We start from the raw sequence: 22,945 nt of genomic DNA, 5'->3' as shown, positions 1-22,945 counted from the left end.
TTGATGACCCTGCCAGAAGGTTATGTGCTCTGCAGATTTCCCTCTCAGAGAGAAAACCTTTTTTTATTTTAACTGTTTTCCTCCTTTCCAGTCAGCCTCACTATCATCCTACGGTTCTTTTTGCTTTTGGCAGCTCTCCCAGAACACTGGGCTGAAAGCAGAAAGAAACCACACTGATTCTGTGGTTTCCAGAATAGACCAAGGCTCTTTATTACATATTTCATGCAGCTGTGCTTTCTTGGCCATCTCTCTCACTTCCCCAGTTAAATCCCAGTCTTTTTTCTCCATTAGCACACATGGATTTCTAAGATGATCAGGCCAATGACTCATTGTAAACACTTGTTAGAGGGGGTCATTTCGAAGGTGTTTTGCAGTGAAGTGGTCTAGTTCAGTTTGTGTGTATGGGATTGCAGAATTACTTCTCTTGACATTGGTAAGAATAGGTGCTTCTATTTTATGTCTTCTTGAATACTGGTAGGCAGCTTTTCATGCTAAAATACATTAATTTATCAGTATCCAAACTGTATACATCACTATTAAATCACTTTTAAATGTGTTCACTTTTAGTAAACCTGTACTTTCTTCTGGGCTCTGTCAAAGAGATTATAGAAATATGGTTTTCATCTGTGTGACTGTGTATATATGTGTCAGTATGTATGTATATTTTCATATATGTGTGTATACAGTGAAAATACTGATGCTTTCATATACAATTTTTTCAAAATATAAAAGTAATTATGATGACTCACAACCAATCTTTGCACTATAAATTCCAAAAAAACCTTAAATTACTATTAGGATGTGTACCAGATAGAGAAATGATACACAAACACACAGAGATAATACTTTTTTTTTTTGATGGGTGATCCAAGTTTTATTTGTATTGTACAGGCCAAGGGGAAAAAAAAGAGAGGCTGCCAAATATGTTCATTTAAATTGTAGTAATTTCACACTTCTTAATAGATTTTGGGAGAAAATGAGACATTTTACTATCATTAACAACCAAAGATAAATGTTTAGCTTCAGAACTCTTTTGGAAAAAAAAAAACGTAGTTGGACTACATATGCCCACACTTGGGATAGGAAAAGGTATGTATTATGGAAGGTTAATGAAATGTAGTTTTAGGTTTATAAATATGCTTTCTTGTGATATTCTCTTTCTTTTGTCATAATCACCCTGCTTGAAAAAAGGAAAGGAATGGTTAGAACCCCTTACCCTGCATTTGGAGGTGCCAAGAGAACGACAGAAATGCCTTAAGGGAGCCTCTAGCCCTGTGAATTCTCAGAGCTGCCTCCTGGTGCAGCTCTGCAGATTCTATAGAAGTGAAATGCTTTCTTTGTGGTAATTATAAATGTGCTTTAGAAATTAGAAGTCAGATCTCACCAAACTTCATGAATTGAGGAACTGTTAGTGTGACTTAATGTCACAGGCTTATACAAAGAATGAAATGGCTCTCCCTGTCCAGACGGCTGCCCTCATCTCACAGAATCACAGAATCACAGAATGTTAGGGATTAGAAGGGACCTCGAAAGATCATCTAGTCCAATCCCCCTGCCGGAGCAGGATTACCTAGATCATATCATACAGGAACACGTCCAGGTGGGTTTTGAATGTCTCCAGAGAAGGAGACTCCACAACATCTCTGGGCAGCCTGTTCCAGTGTTCAGTTACCCTCCCTGTAAAGTTTTTCCTCATATTTATGTGGAACCTCCTGTGTTCCAACTTGCACCCATTGCCCCTTGTCCTGTCAATGGTTGTCACTGAGAAGAGCCTGGCTCCATCCTCATGCCACTTGCTCTTCACATATTTATAAACATTAATGAGGTCACCCCTCAGTCTCCTCTTCTCTAAGCTAAAGAGATCCAGCTCCCTCAGCCTCTCCTCATAAGGGAGATGTTCCACTCCCTTAATCATCTTCGTGGCTCTGCGCTGGACTCTCTCTAGCAGTTCCCTGTCCTTCTTGAACTGAGGGGCCCACAAATGGACACAATATTCCAGATGCGGCCTCACCAGGGCAGAGTAGTGGGGGAGGAGAACCTCTCTTGACCTACTAACCACACCCCTTCTAATACACCCCAGGATGCCATTGGCCTTCTTGGCCACAAAGGCACATTGCTGGCTCATGGTCATCCTGCTGTCCACTAGGACCCCCAGGTCCCTTTCCCCTACGCTGGTCTCCAACAGGTCTGTCCCCAACTTGTACTCATACATGGGGTTGTTCTTGCCCAGATGCAGGACTCTACACTTGCCCTTATTATATTTCATTAAATTTCTCCCCGCCCAACTCTCCAGCCTGTCTAGGTCTCTCTGAATGGCAACACAGCCTTCTAGTGTGTCATCAGTGAACTTGCTGACAGTGCACTCTATTCCCTCATCCAAGTCATGAATGAATATATTGACTAGTACTGGTCCCAGTACCGACCCTTGAGGGACTCCACTAGACACAGGCCTCCAACTGGACTCTGTCCCATTGACCACCACTCTCTGGCTTCTTTCCTTCAGCCAGTTCACAATCCACCTCACTATCCGATCATCCAGACCACACTTCCTCAGTTTAGCTGCAAGGATGCAGTGGGAGACTGTGTCAAACGCTTTACTGAAATCAAGATAGACCACATCCACAGCTTTACCATCATCTGTCAATCTCGTCCTTACCTTCCAGTCCCTTTTGTGTGCAGGTGTCAGTCCAATTACATTTCCTGACACCTGATGGCTGTGTTTAGCTGTGGTTTCTAGAACATGGATTTTTCAGTGGATCCAGTGAAAATGTTAGGGAAGTAAAAGCAGCAATTTCAATTATACCCAAAGTTTGCATTCTAGATTTAAGGAGAACAGTTTTGCTCTGAATAGTACTGCATTATGAGAAACAGGAAAACAAAGAACAACAAAAACAGAGTTCCTAACAGAGAACACGTGGCATAGGTTCCTTCTGTAAGATAGAGAACGGACTTTCCCTCACACAGGAGCAGTGGTTTTAGCAGATCAGGGTACTTTAAGAAGGCCCCATGCAGGAAAAAACAGGAACTGCTGCACTGCAACTCTCATGTTTAGGCTTGTGCAAATGGAACAAGCTTGCTGGGTTAATATATTTTTTAATCCCTGGGGTCAAGACATGCTGAGAGGATTAACTAAGGGCTTTGCACAGCTAATCACCCATCCTGAATTCATCTTGAAAGAACGGTAGAGGGATGCAGCTGGGTTGAAGATGCTGCGTTTAATTTGGCTGACCGTTTTTCTTCCTGTTTCATTGACTCGTCTGGTAGTTCACCTTATTCCTTTTCCTAGTATCTTTTATGGGTGTGGATCTCACTGTATCACTGCCATCTTTGCATTTTTGAAAATGTTAAAATTCACTTCAGCGTGTGGCTCTTTTACACTTCATCTTGAGGGTGTGATATGGCAGCATTCTGCCACTGGATAAAAAAATAGAGTGAAGATGAAAAAATCGTTGAGCACACAAATATTTACAGCAAAGCTGTGCATTCTTACTTGGCATAGGCTTTCCTGACACTGTGATACACCAGGGAAGATACCCTTCTTCAGATTCAGGCTGCCATTTCTCTGCAGCTGTGCTTTAATATGAATTTGTGGAAGGATTATATGAACTGTGGATGAACTTTTCTTGGCTACCTCACTGCTAAAAATATTCCTCCATCACAAAACTCCCAATTAAGCTTTGGTTCATAAATGCCCCACTAGTATCAGCTAAATGGTTACTGGATGCAGCTGCATGTGTTAATAACTTATGAAGTACAATACTTTAATGATACTTATTTAATGGGTTAAAACATTATTACAGCAGAAAGGAAACAAGTATCTTACTTTCATTTATAGTATGATAGCCTACAAGAGCTGGGAAGAAATTTTTCTTCCCTCATGTAATTATCTAGTTACATTAGAAGGGTGAAAGGGGATTTGCTTTCCACTGAAATCTCAGGTGCTAGCCTCTACTGGAAATGCAATGATGTCGGGATGAAGTAGCAGTCTGCGCTAGGATGGAGACACCGATTATTCACAGATTTTAAGACCCAGAAGGGACTATTAGGATAATTTAGTCTGACCTCCTGTATAACATAAGCCTTATAATTTCACACAGTAATTCTTGCGCTGAGCTCCTAACACATTCCTGTGCATTAGTAGAACAGTTTTAATAAACCAAATCCTGAAGTCTTACTTTGTCACAGAACAGAAAGTGAAAGTCAATAACAGGGAAGAGTATCTCAGTCCTTTCTCTGTTCCACTGACATCAATGATAGCTTCACCTAAGTACATAATAACGAACAGTCAGTAAAGGATTTCAGAGCACAGGCATGTATTAATATCCTGAAATGTGAGTAATGTGGAAGGTATATGCCAAGTTTAAATATTGTAATTTATTTTAAATTAGTAAAGAGCATTATAGAATATTGTAGCTTAGACTACCTGTAAAGGGTCCATTAACATTTCTGAATTTTATTTACGTATCACCTTTAGCACCATGGGAGAGTTAGAGCACACCTGGTTTACTGTTAGTGTGCTCCTTCTGCTCTTAGCATGGGCTTCTATTTTGACGTTGCTTTTTCTGTGCAAGAGGAGGTCTTTTAATACACACAGTGTCACCAATCTGTAACGCTGAAAGCTGCTTCAGCTTTTCTGCAGGGTAATGTTACTCTTCCTGAGCATGAAGTTCGCTGTGTTTTTTCTTGACTTCTGTCACTTGCTTATTTCTCAGCTCAGTTATCTGACTCGTGGTCGTGCAGCTGAGCCCAAACTTTCATACAGGTGGATTTTTCCTGTGTTTTCCCTCTGTTGTAATCTTCTCAGTTCTTTCATCTTTATTCTGGGGCAGGGAGATGGGGCAAGAGAAGACCTGCAATACAGTATTGCAAGGCAGGCAGACAAACAGCTTTATACTGTAGTACCTTTTTTGCTGGTGAGTAATGGATACATGTGTCTTAGCTACTCCTGCGACAGCCTAAGCGATGGGTAAGATAATTTAGACAGTTTCAGAGGAAGTGTTGTTTGCATTCCTCCTCTTTTACTTTCTGTGCTTGTATCACACTCGTATCTCCCCTTCAGTAGAGATAAGTTCCTCAAAGGCATTATCAATTACGTTCAATATGCCATTTTGCTTTTAAATCTTTTTAGAAGGTGTCAAGACTGAACACAGGAAAAATTATTCTGGCAAAAGGAAATTGGGTTGTAAATTTTCATAGGAGTCTGTACTGGGCAGAGTCAAATGGTGTGATTCTGACAGAGGCTTGTGATCAAGAAGTAGTAGTATAAAATTCAGTCAGATGGATCTGCAAATCGAATCAGGGAAAGTGTGATCTGGATCTTAAGTTCACTGAATGCATTAAAAATAATATTAGAAAACCATTATATAGAATCATAGAGTCATAGAATGGTTTGGGTTGGAAAGGACCTTAAAGATCATCTAGTTCCAACCCCCCTGCCACAGGCGGGACACCTTTCCTCTCAAAGCCTCATCTAACCTGGCCTTAAACACTGTCAGGGAGGGGACATCCACAGCTTCTCTGGGCAGCCTCTTCCAGTGTCTCATCACCCTCACAGTCAAGAATTTCTTCCTAAGATCTAATCTAAATCTACCCTCTTTCAGTTTAAAACCATTGCCCCTTGTCCTGTCACTACCTGTCCTTGTAAAAAGCCCCTCTCCCACTTTCCTGTAGGCCCCCTTCAGATACTGGAAGGCTGCTATGAGGTCTCCCCAGAGCCTTCTCTTCTCCAGGCTGAGGAGCCCCAACTCTCTCAGCCCATCTTCATAGGAGAGGTGCTCCAGCCCTCTGATCATCTTCGTGGCCCTCCTCTGGATTCTCTCCAACAGCTCCATGTCCTTCTTATGTTGGGGGCCCCAGAGCTGAACGCAGTGCTCCAGGGGAGGTCTCATGAGAGCGGAGTAAAGGGGCAGAATCACCTCCCTCGACCTGCTGGCCATGCTTCTTTTGATGCACCCCAGGATACAGTTGGCCTTCTGGGCTGCAAGCACTCACAAAACCTTCACATGTAAAGTGGAGGTTGATTACTTACTCCAGTAGTGTGCAAACTTTCTTGATTTTTTTCTAAAATATTTACAAACTAAATCCCATGGCTTATCTGGAAATACTGGCAAGTGTTCCCAGTATTACAGCTCAAATAACAGGCTGTTCATGATAATACCCATATTTGTATACTAATATAAGGTCTAATGTGCCACTTTAAAATAACATATTAAATAAAGCAAGTAAATCAGCAAAGAACAGTGTATTTTTTCATTTTTAGCAATGAACTCTAAAAGCTTGGTTTCCAAAATTTATGCAAAAAATATTTTGCATATACTGGTTAGTTTAGACATTAGCTGTATGGTACAGTGTTGTTAGCCAGATCAGTAGCACCAAACCTGGAGACAGACTTTACGTATATAGATAAGCATATGTATATATATAGAGAAAGATATATTCAATATGATGATGGAAGAGGCAGTATGCTCCAAAATTCTTTCATTTCGGTGACTATGTTTCTAAATCTATGTCAGCCCAGTCTTTAGTTATACTGCAGTTTAGTCTTCATTGCAGTGGTAAAAGATGAATAAAGTGTAAAAAGACCAGATTGGCAGTTTAAGGTGGATCTTACCAGCAATACTCAGCAACTTTGCACATCATCACTTCTGTCTTTATTTCTGTACTCAGGGTCTTTAGAAAGAACTGGGGAAAAAAAATCTGGTTTTCTTGTCATCTGTCTCAGTATTTTTTTCCTGTGTGTTATTTTGCATGAAAAGTAAACCCCAACTGATTATTTTCCCTTTCACTTCACAGTCAGTTTCATTCCTGTTTCTCAAGTGCTCATGTTCTGTGTCTGTGTGTTTTCAGATGTTTGAAGTGTCAAGGAAATACATATATTCCTAGTTTTGCACTTACTACTTTTTATTTTAGCTGTATGGAAAACATAACAGCGTATTTACAGTGTGCCATTTTCTTCAAAATATGTACATAGTTGCATTAAAGTAATTTTTGACCAATCTACTCAGATAAAGAGATCTCTGAAATATCCTGATTATATATGACCTGAGATGCTAATGCCAGAATGAAATGCAAGTAGAAAAAGGGAGTATATGTAGGTTTTAGTTTAATTTATTTTCCTGCTTCTGGGTGGCCACTATGGAAACTACACCAGCTAACCTGAGGAAAGAAGTAGGATTTGATCTGCTGCATCATTAGTTCCTAACATAGTCTTTTTGTTCTGCTGATACATAGGTATCTGTCAAATGTGCCAGGGCAGTCTGCGTCTGAACTTTATCCAAACATGAGCAAAATTAAAGAGAGACTTGGCAGACTGACACATAGTCCCAACACCTATACTTCTCTAGCATCAGAATTTGTAGGTGTGGATAAGTTCCCCTGCGTGTGACCAGGCTGTAAGGAGGTGGGCAGATAGGATAGCAGAGAAGTACTTGTATTTGTAGATGACAGAAAGTTTCGGGAACTCTGAATATACATTGTTTTAGAAAAGGGACTGCTCTTTGAAGCAGGGATTTTCAGCTTACAGGCTGAGTTCCTCAGGCAACTTGCCAGGAGAAATCATGTGATCTATCATCTACTTCCAAAAGTTTGTTTCCTGGGAAATTTTGTGCTCTGATGTGGGCCACGCAGTAGATAGCAGTGATAGCATTGTCTTGATTGCTGTCTTTCCTGGATCATCGCTCTACCCCTTAGCATTGTTACACAAGCACAGAGCAAACAAAATGCATATGAACTGTACCATCCGCCATTGAATAGACTAAATTCTTTTATTAACTAGACTAAATTTGCACAGGCAGGCACAGAACTTGAGACCTGTGTGATATCATAACAAAAGGACATGGGAATAAGTCCCAGAAGGACCAGTATGTTCCACTGATGTCAATTACCATGTAATTGCACCATTTCAGAATGGTTCTATTATTATTCTTATATATTTTCATTATCATTAATTAACATAAACACAAGGATAAAAAAAAATGCTAACTGTAATTACTCTTTCCACTTAACAATTAATATACAGATACTCTGACATTATGGTACCTTAGCTTCACAATAACACAGCTATTATTTCTGAGTTGCTATTTCTGATATAAGTAACTGCAAAGGAGGGCAATCACAGACTTAATTTTGTGGCTGGATTTCTTTATTTCCTCTTCAATCCAGGTTCTTATCTCTGCAAATGAACACTAATATGCTATGTTTATGCTCAAGAAACACCACATTTTCACCATATTTTTTGTCCTTGCATTTGCTTTTTAGGAATATAAGTTAATTTGTTCTGTACTTGGCTGGGACTGCAAACATATATAAGCAACACGCAACATAAGAAGAAGTCAGAATTCTGCCTCAGTCTTTGTTGCTTCTTAAGCAGAGAATGAAACGAGAAAATGAGATATTTGTGTAACTGTAGCCTCCTTCTGGGTTTAACTCAGAAACCTATAAAACCAGGATGTAGCAACTATTTGGAACTATAAATAATAAGTCTAATTCCCAGTAGTTCTTACGTCCTAATTCCTCAGGAAGTACTGTATATGTAATATGAAATATATTTGGTTAAAAGGAAAAAAAAACATCCTATGCTACACAGCCAAACCCTCCTCAAGCAGAAAAGAAGGAGCACCTAAAACTTAACCTGTAAAAAAAGAAGGAGGTTTAAGATGTAGATATCTCTAGGCTGATGCTTTCAGAGAAACATAATTATGAGACAAGTAATTTCCCATTTTGTCCTCACTCTTATTAGCTACCAAAAGGAAATACCAGTCTGCTGAGACAATGAAACTGAGGACAGCCTGTGTGAATATTGTAGATGCTTCAGATATTCCTACAATTTGCTACAATTATGCCCCTGCTGGCCCATTGTCTGTCTTTGAGTGACTCTTCTCACTCTGAAACGAAACAATCAAAACTATGATGATCCAAGAGAGCACTGGGCCTCTTGAATGATGACAAAGGTATCTTTATTTTTCTTATTTTTTCAGATGTCCCTCTCTATCATGGGAAAAAGCCATCCTCTGTGTGCCTGAATTGTCCACCTATCTGGGGTTTACTCTGAAAACTCAGTTAGGGTAGCAGATGGCTGGGGACCTTAAACTGCATGATAGGCAAGTCTGGGCCAGAACACCAAAGGGTAAATGTAGTCACATTATAAAGCACGACAGTACTGGAAAACAAAGTGGGATACAGCCTGTAAAATATAGATACATTCTGATGGAAATGTAACAAAAAATATATGGATTCATTGAAACTGGTTAGTGCAAGAATAAAGGAAAATGGGGTGGGGAGTTCAGCCTTCAAAGATCAAAAAATCATAAGCTACCAAAAATTGTAGCTTAATTTTAGTTTTTTTTTTTAATCCTTTGTGTTAATTTAATAATAAATTTTTTTAAAAGTGAGAAGAAAAGGAATGCAAAATGTGCACAAGTTTTTTTCCAGCATTTACTCTAAAGCAGTTTCCTCTTAGTTTAATTATGCTTTGAAATTTAAAACTTTGCTAGTAATATAACATCCGTATTCAGGCTACATGGTTCACCTTCTGCTGGGAAGAGGTGAATTTTAAATCATGTAGCTTATTGTAAAATACCCTCATTTGTTTAATGTGTTTTTATCTCTTATGATCGTATCATCCCTGATTCAATTAGCTCAGTGGTGACTCCTGGGTTTTCTTCAGATTTACTGCAATAGGGTTTCTCTTTCTGGCATATCTGATATGCAGAGGAGTTGCCTCCTGTCATTTCACTCAGAGACGGATGGAAATGCTAATTTTCTAGGGAGGAAATCTTTGTCTGTGGTTTTATTAGTAATATGACTCCAAATTACCTTACAGGTGGTTTTCAGTGGTGAGGTTAGACTCCATCTCGATCTGATAAAGCATTCCTAATAAGGGGAAATTAGGCCAGTACCCGCAGAAAGAATAAAGTGCCATATGTCCTGACTTTTCATAGTGATCATTAAATCCCAGGAGGACATGTACACAGTGTGTTTAATTCTGAGAAAACAAAGAAAGTCTTCATGAAGCAGTTACAGTTTTCTAACAAACAGCTAATTAGGATCAAGATATTAGGTACTCTGGTTAATATAAAAAAAGAAAGAACATCTCTGTAAGCAGAGAACTCTGGAAACTGATCTCTTTTTTTCAATCTTGATAGTTTATTTTTATCCGTGAGCATAACCAAATATGATCTGAGTTGATATATTCTGAAATACAATTTGGAAAAAAAAGAGAATTATACTTCTATGCCATTTAATCACATCCCTCTATTTATAAAGATTTTCTTCTTTTTTTTTTTTTTTTTTTTTTAAAATCGTGGATTAAAGTCTTCCAGTTCTCACAGACCTTATTTATAGGCAATATGACATAAAGCAGTTCAGAGACTGTAAGCCATCTATTATTACTTATAATCTAAATCTGAAGAATGAAATATTCCAAGTATATCTTATGCTTTTGTATTTATGAAATTATAAACCACAAAGGCGTTGACACTGCAGTCAATGTGAAATTTTCTGCCAGGTTTTAATGATACATAGAATTGCGATCAGATACTGCTGCCCCTTAGTGGCCTGTCTATGGAACAGAGAATCACCATTACCAAACGGCTCTCCCTTACCCCAGCCAGCGTTCAGCCAGTGTGCTTTGTAACACCTGTATACATGTTACAGGTTAATTTTAAAAGAACGATTAGAACTCCGTGCTTTGGTTTTGCTCTTTATATTGACTACTACAAAATGGCACTACCTTTCAACCTAGTAACAACATACAAAGGAGTAAACAGAACATGGAAATATATATTTTTAGGGAAATTCTATTCCATTGAGTTCTCCAAAGCAGCACAAAATGGTGCATTGTGGAAAATTTTAAAATACAAATAAATACAAAAACCCTGGGGATATTTGTTCTTTTCAGATTGCAGTGAAGCACAGACTGCAAAATATGCTATAAATATAACTTAAGAAAAAAGGTAAATACAAGCTGCAGAATTCAATTACTTAGTTTTCAGCAGGTGTAAAATTTACTAACACAAGCATTAAAAAACCAAATGTGCCATGGAAAATACACCGTGAACTATGTATAACACATTTTTTGGAGGCTAAGAGCTAATGTAGATGCTTAAATTCAGAGCAAATTACTCAGAAGCATAGGAAAACATGGTAGTTTTCTGAAAGAAAAGGCTTCTTTTTTTTTTTTTTTTTTTGTTGGAAGACCTACTTTCCTTCTTGGAAAATAAAAAATAATTTAAAAGAAGTATGATGGTGTTATTTATAGTTTTTTTTTAATTATGAAAACATTATGCAAAGAGAGATTTATTAACAAAAAGAATTGCATTTTCTCTCCCCTAATTAGCTCTAGGGACAAATTAAAGCTTCCAGGAAAGTGCAGCATATATGAGTCAGTAAGATCCAGTGGTATTATTATTTGTATTTAGATCACTACTTCCTTCTATTTAAGGTCCAAATTTTGAAAACTTTCTGGTTAGTATCAGGTGTGACACAGGTCAGTCTTCAGAGATTTTATATTCTCAGCACCTTTAAAATATTAAACAATTTACTGAGGTCTTTAGCATTGAAGTGATTAAGATTAAATTTTAAGAAACTTAAGGGGATTATATTTACACTGGTCATAACCCCCTGGAAGACAATTTAGATGTAGATAATGTCAGTCAAGAAAAAGGAACAAATCAAGTGAGGTCTTTGGTTTTGACTATAGAGCTCTGGCTTTGGTTCATTCCCAGCACTGTCTTTTGTGGACTTCAGCAATAGCATTAGGGAGAGGCTTAAAGACAAAATGACATTTCATGTGCTCAATTAGATGTGCTTGCAGAGAAAAAAAATATTTCCAGTACTGCAGGAAAACTGCATATCCTTGAGGAAAACTATAGTAAAACCTGCAGTTCTCTTAAACTTCACAAGCTTCCAGCTGGGGAGAACTATGCAGTTATTATCTCTTTCTAAATAAAGACTTTTTTTCACACTGTCTAAAACCAGCAGTGCTGTAAAGCACAGTTTATTAATGTACTGGAGAACTGAAGCTGATGATTACAGTCCATAACCTAGCCAAAGAGCTACAAGGATGTAGCAGGAGATTTCCTGCTTTAAACAGACATCGCATTGTATGGGTGAAAATTTTATCAACGCTGACAGGTTTACTAAATTCCAAAAGTTGCTCAAGAGAACAACAGTAGCACCAAGGCCATCACACTGAACTCAGCATGTTGCTCTCTGTTCACCCCGTGTGGCACATTATTGGATGAACTTTCTCTGACTGTGAGCAATTTTTGCACTTTAGAACATACTGATGTGAGCCCCAGCTTCTGTCATTGATTTGAGCTTAATCTGCATGTTGCATCTTCATTGTATTGCCATGATTCATTTAAAAGCAAATGCTTTTGAGCATGGCTGGCTGGCTTTCACGACAGGGTGGGCAGCCAGAGAATGAAAACCCTTCAGTGCTGGGTTTCTTTGGCTTATGTCTGGAAGGGAAAATGGCTAAAAACATTAGTTGCTCTGCTATTCAGAGTTTTGACTGCTTTAGCTAGGGGGGCTGGATTCATGATCCGTTTACTGTTTCCTGTCCAGCATCTAGTTAGTGCATTATGTTCCATGTCTCTTTCCATTAGCTGAGCTCTATATGATGTCAATTGAGAAAAGCAGAAACTGTGTGTTATAAAATCCTTGTAATGGTATGGCAATGGCAGTGTTATAGTGGCCTTTACTTGGTTCCAATGTACGTTTTACCATTATATTTCATGCCTTCAGCTCAGCTGCAGTGATAGAAAAAGGTTCAGCTATAGCCCACCTGGAGTTTTAAAATTTTCCCTGAAACATTACACAAGGGAGCACTTGATAGATGGAAAACACTGATATTCCTTTCAGTTTACCAAATGTAGGACAGTAATCTCACTAACGGTCCTCACAACATCACATATACCTACTTCCCTTTGAAAACAAATAATAAAGCAAAACAAAAAAATGTTAGTAAAATAGAAGTTATATATTGTCAAAATATGTTTTTCTTTAACCTTTATGCCACAGAGAAAGCATTTCTGATGATGGTAAATGAAACCAAAGTCTTATGAGAGACATGGTTACACTTAGATTTGGAAAGGAGTAGCATAATGTGATTTGGAAGACTGGAGCAGTAGGAAGGCAGTCTCTTTTCATGAGAATTGGGTGCTCATTCAGAGTTGGGCTGTACTTAGACTGAGTATTTAGCAAAAGCAGAATCACAGCAGCTGTGCAATTTATGACATCTTATTTCATGCCCAAATTTATGATGGAGATATGTATGATGAGGATTTGTTATACTACGCAAGCAATTATTGGTTGACTTGTTACTTTCAATAATCACGGCAAAAGATTTACACAAATCTGAAAGAGCAGAGAGAATAATTGGGACCAAATCTTCAAGTCTGTCAGTAGCCTACGGTCAAAATGTGCCCCATTTCTGTGCAGAGTTCCCCACTTGCCTATATAGCATAGGTAAAACGCCACTATACATAGGGCTGCCAGGCAGCTACGGCTCTGCCTGTGGAGACATACTTAAAAGTATCATGAGACACTTCAATTACAAGTGCTTTTTCTACTAACCAAATCCAAAATACTCTGTGAGGTTTATTATGGAGTATAGCAATGTCTGGTTAGGGTTAAAAAATGCTTCCATTCTGAAAGGCCAATTTCAATTCACTGCAGTTTTTGTCAGTCCTTTATCTTGCAAGCTGATATTTTGTAGGTTCATGTGCAGAAGGTAACAAATCTGCTCCAAAAAAGGCAGTCTGTGTGTGTGTAAATATTTCTCACTATATGAAAAGAAACCAAATGTTTGTTAGAGAAATGAGCAGTGGCATGCCTAGGTGAGTGCATGCTCAGGAGAAGGAGAGACTCTGGAAGCAGAGATTTGAAGAAGAGGAAGGTAAAATGTGGATGGCTTACTGGACTGCATTCTCTTTGCTGTGTGTAAGCACATACTATCCTGAGCATGTATGTTTTTTTGTAAAATGTGATACGGAAGTGTTTCGCACACTTCACAACAAAGCTTACTTAATTTATTGCATTATGAGTGATAGGAAAATAACGTGTTCCTAAGGAGTTCACCCCCCAAAATCGGTCAAAGAATCCTTTTGCTACCTAACCTTTTTCAGTGCATTTTATTTGAAAAAGAAATGGGATTTCTATTGTCTCCAAACAGAATAGATGCACACTAATGCTCATTATTTTTTTCCTTTCCTGAAGGTTGATTTATTGATAAGTCATTACAGATTTACATGATTATAGGAAAACAAAACCTTTTCTCCAATCTTTTCATTTCATGGGGTGGCATTTTTTAGTTTCTCCACGTGTTGATCTACCCTGTCCTTCCCAAGTCCCTGATTCTTTACACAAATAGGACTGTCTTTTTTATGTCTGGACTGGAGCTCACGAGAATCACAGAAGCAGCTGAAAGTATTCTGTACCATTTTATAGATTACTAACCTCTGAGGCTGTCAAAAGAAATCAGAGGAGAACTATGCTTGTGCCAGGCTCTCTAGCTATTATCTTACGGTACTACTTGTAATCCAGAAGCAGACTATTACAGAAGGCAAACTGGTAATATTAGAAAAGATCCTGGAGGTCCTCTGGGAAGATTTAAAGTACAGACAAGAAATGAACAATATTAGAGTATAGTGAAGCCTTGAAGATCCTGAAAACTACGAAATTGCTATTACTATAGTATCATAAAGAATGTTTAAATCCCAAAGAGAATAAATGTTGATTTTACAGAACATATTCCCATCATATTATTAGTTAAAAGAAGTTACGCATTTCTCCCTTCCAGGTTTTCCCTATGTCTTTAGTAAGAAAGCATTCTTAACTGTACAGTATTTTGTAAAAGTAGTGGACAAATGAAGATTTAAGAACAGTTAGCTGCCTTGTTGCCATAGTTACCAAGAGTAATCGACACTGATTGTTGAATACAGTAAAATAGAAACAGAATGTACCATTTTAAAGAGGGTACATCTAGAATATTTAAAAGTAAATTAACACTCAAGAAAAGAAAAGCAACACAATTTATTTTAGACAGTTGCCTACTCAATATAGTTCTGTGCACAAAACATATTTTATAGAAAGCAGGGTGATAAAAAAATACCTTCATCATTTGGAAGGGGTTTTAAATAATGTATCTCTTCAGTTCAGTAGCTGGAAGTGTGTGTGTGTGTGTGAATGTGCAGACATGAATATCTGTTGTAGGGCAGTAGACAAATACTATTCTTTATACCAGATACTGATAAAAGCATACAATTTAATCTATACTCTGTGTGGTGAAATGTTTAGTTATTTTTCTAGATTATAGACAATTTATGAAGTCAGGGTGTCTGTTTTCCAGAGTTCTGCTCCATGCCATCATTTCAGATGAAACTCTTAAATAAGGTGTCTTACTTAAATACAATAGAAACAAACAAACAAATAGGGAGTTGTATATCTCCATACAGAATGAATTTGAGTATCAAAAGCAATGCACTTTTGTTTTGAGCAACTAGAACACAGAATATCTCTGGATTTTTGTAAAAACAGCATTGATTTTCCTCTTTTATTATTGTTTTTCTTTAACAGTTAGAAGGCTTGGACAGAAACGAAGTCTTTTTAATATGTTTTATCCTTGAATATGTGTTTAGCCCTTAGGGTTCATGCATAATGAAACAAGTTAGAGCTGATCCTGCTTTAAGGCTGGGAGATGAACAGGTGTGATGAACTTACACCTCATTTCTCAATGATTTTCTTCCATTAGAAAAAGTTTTATAAGAGACAATTATCCCCTGAGCCAGAATATAGGAAACGGTGAGATTGTTTTCGTACTTGGTAACTGCAGAAGGTGGATTTCTATAGCACCATAGATTTTTATTAAGTGTTAATTTCCTTGCAACATTCACAGGCTACATAGAAATAATATTAGGTCCAATGACTTTCACTGAGGAAATTGAGGTGGATTTTCTGAGTATGTGTGACTGCATTTAGACACTGAGTGCCATCATTTTCGAAAATATCTCAGCTCCTCATAAGATGAATTTTTAAGAGCTTGCTGGTTATTGGGCACTTTTGAAAATCTGGTTTCTTAGTTAAGTGCCCAAAATTGGGTTACATCATTAGCAAGTATAAAAGCTAAATGCTCAGGGTTCTATTGAACCAAAAGCATAATCTATATTCATATTGAACTGCACCATTTTCTCATGGTAACTCATGCCTGTAGTTTAGTTGACAACCAGTTAAAAAGGTAATCTTGGCAAAATGTTTGAAATCATCACCAATGCAGCTAGAAAAAAGATTGATCAGTGAAAAGCAGCCATTCATAGCCAAAAACCAAACTGGATGCAACTTAATGTCAGTGAAAAGGAAAGATTTCACCAAAACCAGGGACTTTCACATGAGATCCCAGTGAAACAATTAAGAAGAATTAAAACTATGAATTACTGTGTCAGTGGATAAGAAATAACTATCATTAAGGCACCTCCATGGTAACAATTTTGACTTATGCTAGCAACATCTTCAGTGGGGCTGAATAGGGACTCTATGCCCAGACTGCTGTGATCATACAACCTTCCCAAGTTTTGGGACTGAAAGTCTTTGCTTTGTCTCTTTTGGCTTTCTGTAGAACTCTAATAGTTCTCATAACTCAGATGGACCCTGCTCACATATTTGTTTCTGCAACAGTATTAAGCAGGAGCCATCACTGTGGTGCATATTGACCCCTTTTAGATTGGGATTAAAAGAACATCTTTGAAAGTCAGGGGAAGGGATGACTGTACTAGTTTGGCCTGTAAGCCAGCCTACTGAAGCAATGGGTTTCAGAGCGTGGAAAGCACCTCTCACCTGACTCTTGTGAGTTACTTAGGTGAGTAAATTCCAGTTCCCAAGGTGCTTTCTACAGCACCTTGCTCTAGGCAAGTGGTACTTGAATAATAAAGACAAGGAGATTAGAGTGAGTCCTCTGGGAAAACTGTAAGAAGGGGATTTTCTAGGCTTGTTTCTTGCAAGGGGAGGAACTACTTCAGTTGCTGGGATTAAAAAGATGATAGTCCTCTACCTTCTCCTTCTATCCCAGTTTAACTTTGATGCTTGCTTTGCCAATGTACCACTCCTCCTGTCACCCAGGGCTGGTTGCAGAACAGATTTACTTTGTGTGGGCATGAAGATTACTCCTGACTATACTAATATTGGGGTAGCTATTGACATTTCACCACCCTAACGACTGGCATTGAGTTACCTTGAAGAAGTGAGGTGAGCTGGCTTGAGGTGCTAGGCACTAAAGTAGAGTCAAGGCTCTTGAAGACTTTGCTGCTCTGGCGTGGGAAGCTGTGTGAGAAACCTTCTCTGTTCAGCTGCTACTGCACCCCACCAATCCCCTCAGGGTATGTCTATGCTTGCAGTCATAAGCGATTGCAATGTTTGCTGTGTGTGAAAACACACATTAGCTAGATGTAGAGGTGGAAAACACACCCCAGAAGCAGGGTAAATAAGCTTAGCAAGGGTATTCTGTGTGCCTGATCAGGATTGTTAGTAATAACTCCGTTCTGTGTGCCTGATCAGGGATGTTAGTAATAGCTCTTGTGCGCAGAAAAAGCTGAATTGAACTGCTGCTGTGACAGCTGCATAGATAGATCCCCAACTGTTAAGAGGGTTACAGGCTTCAGTACTATTCTGAAGTTGTGTGTATATTTTTTTAAATACATATACCAGCATTTTCTCCTTATTGTTTTCTTAATGGTCTGATATGATCTATCACGCTGCCTGATCATATAACTAGAAAATTATATTTTTAGTTTGAAAAAGAAATGCTACCCCTGCTGTTAGGTAGATCTGCAGGGAGCATCCTGTAGCAGTGACTGTTTCACTCTAGATAACAAATCATTATCCACAGGTTTAATTTTATTATTGCTTTTAGTTTTCTGCCGAGGATGCCTAATAAGAAAGGTCAAGGTATCATCAAAGCATAGACAGATTTTTGCTGAATGACATAAAACTGTCAGAGATGCTGAGCTTTGATGTTCCATTAAGTGATCGATGTAGATTACTGACTTTTGGCTAAATGCTGCTCAGCTCTATAAGGTCAATATTTGTTAGTTCATTGGTAGAATAATTATTCAATCAATACAGGATGCTTGAAGTCAGGAAAAAAATATTGCCAAGAGTGTATGTCTGGCATTAGTAACTAAAGTTATTTCACAACGTCTTTGGAGTGTTATTAACTCCCTGTGTACAGAATTTATTTGTAACTGTCACATTTCTTGGGGAAGGAAGAAAAAAAAATAATCCAAGTGAAGAGCACTTCTTGTAACCTTGAGCTCCTGGAAGGAAAAACCTCTAACAAGCAGAGTGCATCATCATTAGTTCTTCCCTTTCACATCATCACAGTCAGCTTAGGAAATAATTACATGCAATTTTTCTATTTTACAGTTGGGCCACATGACACAATGTTCTTCCTTTAAAGTTCCTACTCCAGTTCTCCCATTTTGTCTTTTATTGTAGTCTCTAGCATTGCCAGTAGCCTCTCACACGTCTCCACTGGAAGCTTTTACAGCACCGCATGTACAGTGCCTTGCACAACGAGGATCTGAACCATCAGCTGAGACTTTTATACCACAGACTACTGTGGTCTAAATGAATAGGAATAAAGGGCTTCCATAGGTACCCTGGGTATTTTTCAGGTATAATAGCTTTAAACTTCACAATTCCATTAGAATTTATACTCTAATGCACCCCATATTGCTTTCAACTTACATGCAAAAAGTGTGTATATATTTCTTCTTGTCTAGAATGCTAAGATAAGCACTCACTTCACGTGTCCAGGGTGCTTTCAGGCTGTGAGAATTGAAAGGAAGACCTCTTTCTCAGAGGATTACAAAAGGATATGTTTGTAATGGAGGATTTCGAAAAAGTTGAAAAACAAATTCCTTCTTTATATATCTTGTAGTTGTGCATGCACAAATCTCATCTTTTTTTGTGGTAAGTTTCTGCAGTCCCAAGCACAGTGAGTTCTTGGTCTGTGTATGACACTATAAAAATAACAAATCATAATAAAAGAGTGCTTTTAAAATAATTGCATATAACTGATATTTGCATTCAATAATGAGATCCAAATATGTTCTTGAAAAATAAGGAAATTCCATGCTGAATGTTTGAAGAATACATAGCTGACCTCCTCCATAAGGAAAGAAGTAATAATGTTTTACCTTCTGTTTTTCTTCTTATCAAATATAAATATCAAACTCAAATTAAGCAATATAAAAATTAATTAAGAGAAGTGAGAAAGAAGGGAATTGCAATATATATACTAGCTTTGCTAGGATCAATCACTTAGGACTTGGAAAAAGTAGAGAACATCTTCATGGTGTTTTCAATAGTGAGAGACAGCTGTATTTATCAACGCTTAAGAGCTCCATGCCAGCTAGCTTGCAAATGCTAGACATCTCCCTGGCTTTGATTTTTAAGTAGGCCATCCTATGGTTTTATATAACTCCCTCAACCATGCAGTCTGGTACAAAGATTCTGCAAGGGAGAGGCTGAGCACTGCTGCGTTGTAGTCCATTCCTTGTCATCTAACACTGAGGGCACATTGTTCAGAGCACTTGGGGCTGCACCAAATAGGATGGGGGAGAAATTATGGTCCTTTAGACGCTATTTATCCTGACAAAGGAAGAGAGTTTTACTTCCATTTTAACAATGGAGAACTGAAGCACTGAGAGCCTACATATCTTGAATTCAGAGTAGGGCAGGAAACTGTGCCCAGATTTACCAAGTCATAGATTTATTTTGAATCAAGTGAAAATACATAAGCCTTTTGGTGCTTTATTAAAATTATTAGAAGTTTGATATACTCTTATGAGAAGTTTGATTCAAAGGATATGACAATTATGTTGCTCATTTTCTCATACAGTTACCTCAAAGCTATGGATTTGTGAGGCCTTGTTAATTGGTAACTATATAATTTGATTATTTTTTTAAAAAAGATATTTTATTACGAAATATTTGTTTGTGATTTACCATGATGGAGCCCATAAAAGAGGCTCAGAGCTTTTCTCTCGTGTTATTGGTTAGCTTGAAGATTGTATAAAGTCAATCTAAGACCACAAATTACAAGAAAATTCTCTGACGTAACTTCTCCAACAAGGTGAAAGTTTTACAGTTTAGCTGTTCGACATATTACCTCATGGTTTAATTTTTTGGGATGTCTGTGTAGAATTAGAGGAATACACTTCCCTTTTCAAATCCTATAACAACATTAGTGATCCATTTCCCTTGCACCATCATCTAGTCATTTAAGTTGAGATGACTCAAGGTGTCAGATGGACTGAGCTTTGTAGAAGGGAAAAGGAGCACTTCAGTGAGGTTTCCTATGTACCATGTTTCTCTGGATTGTACTGGGTTACTGTGCCACAACTTGTATCACATCACAACTAACATGTCATGACAGAAATAATTCAATAAGGACATAAGGTACCACAACACTTAGCTCTAGAAAATGCATGCAAACCAGAAAATCAAATGGCATTGAAATAAACATTATACCTCAATTACCGTAATTTCATTTCCACCAACAGTTTTCACACAGTGATTCTAGGATTTTTACTCTGACAAAAGGCCATGACGATCCAAACAGTGGTTCCCAGCAGGGGTTAAACATCTCTCTGAAAGGGAAAGCCTGCTCTGTTTGAGCAACGATTACTCTGAAAATCAGAAGTCTGAAGAAGAGTTTTCTTCCCTACTATGGTACTGCAAGATTAATCTCTAAATTTATGTGTTACTGTTATTATGCTCCCTGTTGTATTCCACAGGTTACATATATCTCAGTACTGAGTGCTGTACAGGCATAAAGAAAGAAATATTATCCGATTCAACATAAGTAACTTGAAATTTGAAATAATGTTGGAAAGAAAGCTGGAAGTCCCAAACAGCTGCTTTCACTTGGAATCAATAAAAAATTAATCCAAGTTCTGATGAGGGTGTAAGTTACAATGTAACAATCTCTTTACCATCAGGAGAGCTTTCCAAGGGAGGTAGTGTTGTTGTCTCTGTTTTATGGAAAAGGAGAACAGTGAGTTGGTTTGTTCAGAATGACCCAGGAGATGAGTGGACAAGGTTAGAGCATGGGTAATGCCATCAGACAGGTGAATAAATACTACTTTGTCTGCGCCATAGAGTGCATGTTCTATGGCTTCTGACGAAGAAGCTTTCCAAGGAATAACAACGTAGTCAACATCTACTCAAAAGTCACCTAAAGTACAAGCATGTTAAAACTGGCTGCCTATAATTTTCTCCTTTTAAAAATTTTTTCAAGGAAAGTTCTTCAAAACATTTATGATATTGATAGAAAGTTATATCCTTTTAAGAATTTTAACTATTGGAAGTCATCTTTTTCTGAGTAATTTTGTGGAGGTGAAATTCTTGACATTAGTTATTTTCTCAGCTTGTTTTTTCCCCTCTGGCTGAAACCATTTGCCTCAGAAGCAAATGAACACTTTTGCTTTCTGGGAATATTTTCCTAAAACCATGGGGTTTTTTTTCTGACAGTGGGATAGAAATACAAGCCAAAAAACCTGAGAGAAGATCAATCTTTTCCTATTTATCCATCTTTCTTGTTTTCTGTTTGGTTGCAATAAAAGAATACAGATAAATGATTTGCCATTATTTAAATGTGAGTTTTGTCTTGAACCATGTCAGAGTGAGCAGCACTCAATATAAAACTGCAAAATCACCAACTGTTAGGAAGAGTTCTTACAAACAGCATTAGCAAATATGTCAGAGATTTTATCCTTTAACATGACTGAATGTCATCTTTAGCATGAGCTATGATTTGTATCCAGATGCAGCTTGATATGGAGATGGGTAGCTGTGTTTCAAAGCAGGACAGTCAGCAGGTAAGTCTTCTAAGCCAGACAGGTTGCCAATATAGAGGGACTGGAATTACAACCAATATTGTGGGTGCAATTATTTCCTGAATTAGAGGAATATACAGTCCTGTGAAATTTCCTTTGCAGAGTGCAGCTGGACAGAACTAGACATTTGGAGGTTATGTACATGTAAATGGTGTTCCTCAGTATACTGCATATATTTTCACATATTTTTAATGGGCAGATATAGAAGGAAGGTTTGTAGGAAACCTGACGGCATACACATTTGCTAATATCCGTTATATTCAGTTAGGAAATGCTGCAATGGTGGAAGTAATAGGCAACCTCTATATTATGGTTTCTGATAGGAGGCACTAAACATGAAAGTGTTGTTCTCCTTTGGCTGCCTGGGGGCTGTCTTAAGTGCCAGGCTTTTGATCATAGTGACAGTTTTAAACCCCTTAAGAAAACTAGAACTGAGAATAAAAAAGCTGACAGCTGTGGTTCACCTCTCTCTGTCTCTCTTTGCCTTCCTATTATCCTAAACCCTTGAAGATCTCTGCAGAGAGATACAGCTCATACTGCACATATGATGAAACAGCACTCATCATGTGTCCCCTGCAAGTGCACTATATATGTCCTTTTTACTTCTGTCAGGTTATTGAGACTACTAAAAGGCATGACCTTCAAGATATGAACACGTGTTACTCAAAGAGCTAAAGTGGTGCAAGTTAATACTATATATGATATCCTTATCTGCATGAATTCTGAAATATGGTTGCTATTGAATAGTAATAAGGCAGCAAGCAGTTTATGGCTTAAGTAAATTAAACTGTGAAGCTGATTAACCTCTTTGGTGGAAAAAAATAAAAAGCAAGCTCTTGATAGGATCAGGGAAAGCTTAAAAACAGGCTACATAAAGTAAAATATAATTTTATGGTGTAATGGTTATGACATGTTTAAAAAGTTTCATGTTATATTTGGCCAATGGAGGAAAGGAGATAAAATCCGAGCATGTCAGGTTCTTAGTAAGTCTATTCTAACTGTAGATGCTGTTGCTGTAATTATGACATTCATCATCACTCTAGGAAAAA

Source organism: Nyctibius grandis, chromosome Z (genome assembly GCF_013368605.1).
Source record: "Nyctibius grandis isolate bNycGra1 chromosome Z, bNycGra1.pri, whole genome shotgun sequence".
NCBI lineage: Eukaryota > Metazoa > Chordata > Aves > Nyctibiiformes > Nyctibiidae > Nyctibius > Nyctibius grandis.
This window is presented reverse-complemented; position numbering follows the sequence as displayed.